The sequence below is a fragment of the Macrotis lagotis genome, chromosome 5, assembly GCF_037893015.1.
Source record: "Macrotis lagotis isolate mMagLag1 chromosome 5, bilby.v1.9.chrom.fasta, whole genome shotgun sequence".
Classification (NCBI taxonomy): Eukaryota; Metazoa; Chordata; class Mammalia; order Peramelemorphia; family Peramelidae; genus Macrotis; species Macrotis lagotis.
The window spans coordinates 187,495,513-187,502,044 of record NC_133662.1 but is presented as its reverse complement, the minus strand read 5'-3'; the positions used below and the strand labels follow the sequence as shown (position 1 = coordinate 187,502,044).

Genomic DNA, 6,532 nt, shown 5'->3' with positions numbered 1-6,532 from the left:
AGTGTTCCCTGTTATCCTTATAATAATGAAAGAAAGCAGGGAAGATCTCCAGCATGTTGAATGGACCCCTCCCCACCCTCAATCCTGTGCTTTAGATAGAAAGTTTGTAAAGAATAGGCCATCATAGATGAATTGCACCAAATCATTGGCAGGAAATCCTGAATCAATGAGATCAGAGATCCATTTGAGTGTTTTGAGTAAAAGCCTGAGAGTAGAACTACCTCTAGACTAAGAGGGAAAAAGAAACCTAGGTCTAACTACATTATCTCCACATCATCATCATACCCTCAACATCAGTTTATTTATGGAAAAGACCATTTGCTCTACTTTTGAATGGAAAATTGCTAAAAGAAAACATGATTTATAGATATAGATATACATATTTTATGTGTATATATCCATTTTTAGGTAGTAAGATGGCAACCCTGAAGTCAGGATGCCCTATATTCAAATCCAACCTCAGATATTTACTAGCTATGTTTTTCAGTAAGTCATTTAACCTCTTCCTGACAGTTTCCTCATTTCTCAAATAGGAATAACAACTTAGCTCCCAGGGTTGTAGTGAGGATAAAATGAGAAAATCTTGAAGTATTCTGCAAACCTCAAAATGCTACATAATCACTAGCTATTATTATTATTCTTATTGTTGTTATTACATATCTATTCCCTATCTGTACATATGCACACATAGATCCTCTATGGTTTTATGTGTATATATGTATACATGTATACATATAGGTGTTCCATATGGTTATATAAACATACATGTCATATATGTTATTACCTTTTTAACCAAGGTTGTAATAAATTTCTATTATATAAATAAATATATTTGTGCCATATGAACTTAAATACACATAAGGGAAACAAAAGATGGAATTTTTTTTGGTCACGTATAGGTGATACAGGCAGGTGTGGCTCAGCGGGGTGGGGATGACCTTGCCCATGGACTTTGCTTTGTCTCTCAACGTTTCCCCTATTTCTCCAGTTCTTACTCATCACCTCCACAAAAGAGTGACAAAGATTTGGAAATTTTGACACTGGGGAACTCCAGAGCCCTGAAGCCTTGGCAGCTTTTTGGAAGACCAGTCTCTAGAACTGAGGCTGATTTAGTCTAGGGATAACTGGGTACACATTGGATAAAGTACTGGGTCTGGAGTCAGGAACACATCTTCATGAATTCAAATCTGACCTCAGACACTTATTAGCTGTGGGATCCTGGGAAAGTTTCTTAACCCTGTATGCCTAAATTTCTCATCTAAAACAATGAACTGAAGAAGGAAATAAAAAGTCACATCCAAAATGGCATTGTGTAAGAGTCAGACACAATTGAAATGAATGAACAGTCCATATAGCAATTACCACATGTCTAACCACATAGCCTCACAACAACCCTGGGAAGTTGATGCTATCATTATACACATTTTACATATAAGGAAGCTGAGAACAAAGGTTGAGTCTTATTGCTGGAAAGGGTCTAAGATTAAAAAAATAATTAAAAATGTTTTAAAAATTGAAAAATAAAACTAAAAACAAAAGCGTGAGACCAGTCTTGAACTCAGGTCTTCCAGATTCTAAGCCCAGGACTCTATTCAACCAACTGATCCAAAATAACAAACTTTTTAAGTAACCTTGGAATTTCAGAAGTATACATAAGAGAGCATGGTGACATGGTTTATAGACTTCAATCTGATTTTTGATTTTAAAAAATAGAATACCATTTCTGAAACTCATCTGTAACATGATACATATATCTTTGTGCTCTCCCCTCACAACCCCAAATAACATGGTCAGCACTAGAATGAGCCCTGAAGTAAGCCCTTAGACTGGGCTAAGGATAATATATATGTATGTGTGTATATATATATATATATATATATATATATATATATATATATATATATATATATATATATGTATTTATCAAGCATTCCTCCCCACTCAATAAGCAACCAGATCCCAGGATTCTATTGACCATTACCTTGACCATCATGACTATCTTGCTTTCTAAGAAGCTACTGTTTTCTCTCAAATTCCTACTGCTATACCTCTAACACACACACATATCAACTTTCAACCTGCTATTGAAATATTGATAATCAAATCAATATCATCATTAATTAATATTGTCACAATCTACTGTACAATAACTTTACTCAGAAACCATAATTATGAATTATAAGATGCCTAGGCTCAATCACCTTTCCCTAGCTCCTTCTACTTGCTTCTACATATCTATCCATGTCAATTTTATCTCTTCTTTGTCTATTTAATTCTATTCCATTCTTACATTATATGTGGAACATCAATTTTACTGTTAAGATACTTCCATTCAGGAAACAACGCAAAGACTAACAGACTGCCTTCCATGAGGGGGTGGAGGGAGGGAAGAAAGATTAGGGGAAAAATTGTAAAATTCAAAATAAATCAAATATTTTTTTAAAAAAGGAAAAAAGAAAAAAAGATACTTCCATTCATATTAGAATGTGCTTTCTTCTCAGAAACTATGTCACATGCATTTTATATTAAATTTCCTATATACAAAATTAGCTCACTTCTCTATCAAAAATATAAGCTTTTGAGGGCAGGGACTATCTTTCTTTTGTTTTTGTGTCTCCATTGCCCAATACAATATGAGATGCATATTAAATTCCTACTTCAGGAGCTTAATAAATGAGTGATGAATTCAATTGAACAAAAAGAAAAGATGGACTATTCTAATGTATTCTCTATTATAGGCAGAAAACACTTCCAAAGTCTTTTTTTTCCATGGCCTCAACAATATTAAATTTAATTTGCTTAAGGCAAACCCTAAAATTTGCCTATTATTTAAAAAATAAAATAAGGGACAACTCACTCATATATTTCTATCCATATGTTACTAATAGGTTATCCCAGACCCAAACCGGTCCAATGGTTCTGGTTCAGAATTGAAACACAATGAGTCAAAGTGGATCCAAGATGACAGAGTACCAAGAGGGTTCTCCCCCTGCTCCCCATACCCCAAAACAAAAACAAAAACAAAAATCTTTAAATAAATTTAGAAAATTCATCATACTGATCCTGATGGGCAAATACAAGAAAGTCACATTGTAGGGCAGCTGGGTGGTACACCAGCCCTGGAGTAAAGAGGACCTCAGTTCAAACATGACCTCAGATACTTAATAATTACCTAGCTGTGTGACCTTGGGCAAGTCACTTAACCCCATTGCCTTAAATAAATAAAAAAAAAAATTTTAAATTCACATCAAGTCATTTTTTTCCAGACCAAGTCAACATAGGAAGACAGTCTAAATAGGAGATAAGACTGGTCAAAAGTTCCCATGCAAAGTAGTCCAGCTCCCAGGGAAGGGTTATGAACTGAGCAAGAGGAATTGAAGGTGGGAGAACATGGGTCATCTAGGAGCTTTGCCATCCACTACAAGTCCTATATCCGGAATGAGGAAGACAGAACTATGTCTAGAAGTGGCATTTTCAGGGAAGGAGTGAACCTTAAGCCCAGGACTGTTTAGTGAATAAGGAATAAGTTTAGAACCAAGCAACTACTATATGACTTAGGTCTCAGTCTTCTAGTCCAATCTGTAGTCTACAGAAGAAAAACCAAGGCAGAAATCCCAGGACCAAAGAAAATAACATTTCTAATCCTCTGAACTAGCAGAGTTTTCTGTTCCTAGGATTTGAGTTGAATCTATTGTTGCTTGACCCAACTTGGGTCACACCAGGGTACCCATACCAGGGAGGGCAGCAATTATATTTTACTATATATCAGACTGATTTAGGAGCACTGAAAACTTGCATAGACCCAGTCTGGAAATGTCCCAAAAAAGAAAGAACAGGATCAGTCCAGGCATTCCCTCCAGCAGTGTGGGGGAGCCTAGCCCTAATATAAGTCTGAAAAAAGGAAGTAGTCTGGAAGAACAAACAAACAACAACAGAATTCCACTATAAAAAAGCTAATATGGTGACAAAGATGCTCAAGAAGCAAACCCAGCAGAACAGAATTATTCCAAAATAAATACAAACAAAGTCTCAAAAAAAATACAACATGGGCATAAATTCAGCCAAAATTCTTAGCAGTGATACAGCATGACTAAAGAAGAATTTTTACAAATTTAAATGAAATAAGAGAGCTAACAAGGGAGAAATGGGAAAGAAATGAGAATTGTGGGGAAAAAATGGAAAGGAAATTAGCTTGGTGCAAGAGGTACAAAACTTTGCCCTAGCCCTGAAAATTGGAATAGATGATATAGAAGTCAAAAACTGCATGAAATAGCAAAAATATTCAGTCAAAAGACTGAAAAAAATAAATGAAAAATATTATAAAATAAAATGGACAAAAATAATTTATGTGTCATTTAGCTACCTGAAATTCATGACCAAAGCTAGAGTCTAGACATCATGTTTCAAGAAATCTCAAAAGAAATCTGCTCAAACTCTTAAATCAAGAGCAAAATAATAATCATCTCCTGGTCACTCCTAAAAGAAACTCATGAAATGAAAACTCTCAGGAATAGGATAGCCAAAATCCAGAGCTTCCAAATCAAAGAAAATTATTGCAAAATTCCAGGAAGAAAGAATTCAAGTTCTGAGGAACTACCCAATTTAGACCCACACACTATTTAACAAACCACCACATAAAAGGGACAGAGGGCTTGTAATATGATTTTCCTGAAAGAAAAGGATATAGAGTTAGAGCCAAGAATAATTTATAGAGTAAAACTGGGTCTAATTCCACAGGGTTTTGGGGGGAGACAATGGACCTTCATGAAATGGAGGGCTTCTAAACATTTATAATAAAAAAAAAAGTACAGAAACTTCAAAGATAAAACCAAAAGTTAAGAGAAACATGGAAAGGTAAACACAAATAATCATGAGGGACTAAAGAAAGATAAAATGCTTACATTAAATGTGGGGGAATGACCCGGGTTCACTGTGAACCTTATCATCTGTCAGGATCCTATAGGGAATCTAATCTAATTAGATAAGATGTGGGCATGGTTCTGTTATGTCTCAATAATCTTAAAAGAAGAATGGACAGAAAAGAAGAAATACACTGTGGAGGTGGGGGCAGAAGGGAAAAGCAAATTAGGGGAAATTATCTCATAATCAGAGTGCACAAATAGAAATCTATACAAACAAGGAAAAAGGGGTGGAGAATGGCAGTCATTTGAACCTCCCTTTCATCTGAACTGGTCAAGGAAGGAAAAACACATAAGCACACGCAGATCTGAGCACAGAAATACATTTCATTCAATAAGAGGAAAAGTAGGAAAGAGGAGAAGGGTGAATTAGAGGGAATATAGATTAGAAAGGGATTCAACCTAAACAAAACAATCTCTAATGAAAGAGGTGCAAAATTAAAATAGCTATTTTTATGTTGGAGAATATGAATCTGAAAATGTGTCCTAAAGTTGGATAATGACTGAACAACTTATAGAAAATATATATCAGAAAACTCTTATACTGTAGGAAATGATGAAGGGTATGATTTCAGAGAAAACTGGGAAAACTTATATGATCTGATATAACAGAGTTAAATGAAAGAGAACAATTTCTAAAATAACATGATTAAAAAAAAACAACTTTGTTTGTTTTTGTTTTTAGATTTTTGCAAGGTAAATGGGGTTAAGTGGCTTGCCCAAGGCCACACAGCTAGGTAATTATTAAGTGTCTGAGATCGGATTTGAACCCAGGTACTCCTGACTCCAGGGCCAGTGCTTTATCCACTGCGCCACCTAGCCGCCCCCCCAAAAAACTTTGAAAGACAAAATTCTGATCAGTGTAATAGCCAACCATGAGTCTAGTAATTTATCTAGTGATAAAATATGCTACCAACTTCCTAACAGAGAAGTAAATGACTTAGAGCATAAAACGAGACATATATGTGTGTGAAACATATATCTATATATGTTACTCACACAAATGTATATAAATATGTATTTATACATGCATATATGTATATTATATAAGGGGCGGGGCAAGACAAAAACAAATTTCTTGGACTAAATGTGTTTTTTAATAGATGTCTTGTTTTTTCTTTCATGGTAAATTGGGGGGTGCTTGCTTCAGCAGCACATATACTAAAATCGGAACAATACAGAGATTAGCATGGCCCCTGCACAAGGAGGACATGCAAATTCGTGAAGCATTGTAGGTTGGAGGGAGTATCTAGAGTTGGAGGGAGAAGACTTGCATGAAATAACAAAGAAGAAAATGAGCAGAACCCAAAGAATATTTTATACAATAATAGCAATATTATTTTAAGAACATCTTTGAGAGATTAAGTTCATTTGACTAGTATAAATACCCAAATTAAGTATAAAGGATTTATATGAAGAAAAACATTATCTGCATCCAGAGAAAGAACTGATAAATAGAAATATGTATAATTTTGCATTTATATGTGTATGTGTGTGTATGTGTATATATTTCCCTATTTGTGTCTAATAGTAGTTATTTCAAGTGGGGAAGAAGAAAAATTGAATTTATATGACAATTTTGTCATATATTTGAAAGGAATAGCAAGTTGTGC

The 6,532-nt window shown here is 34.7% G+C and overlaps 1 non-coding gene across 1 annotated transcript; it reads left to right on the top strand.

Annotated features, from left to right (window-relative positions):
• Nucleotides 1-6,056: 6,056 nt before the first annotated feature.
• LOC141490263 (U6 spliceosomal RNA) lies at nt 6,057-6,160 on the top strand. Its single transcript, XR_012469120.1, has one exon. It is a non-coding gene; the product is annotated as a U6 spliceosomal RNA (small nuclear RNA).
• The last annotated feature ends 372 nt before the right edge of the window (nt 6,161-6,532 follow it).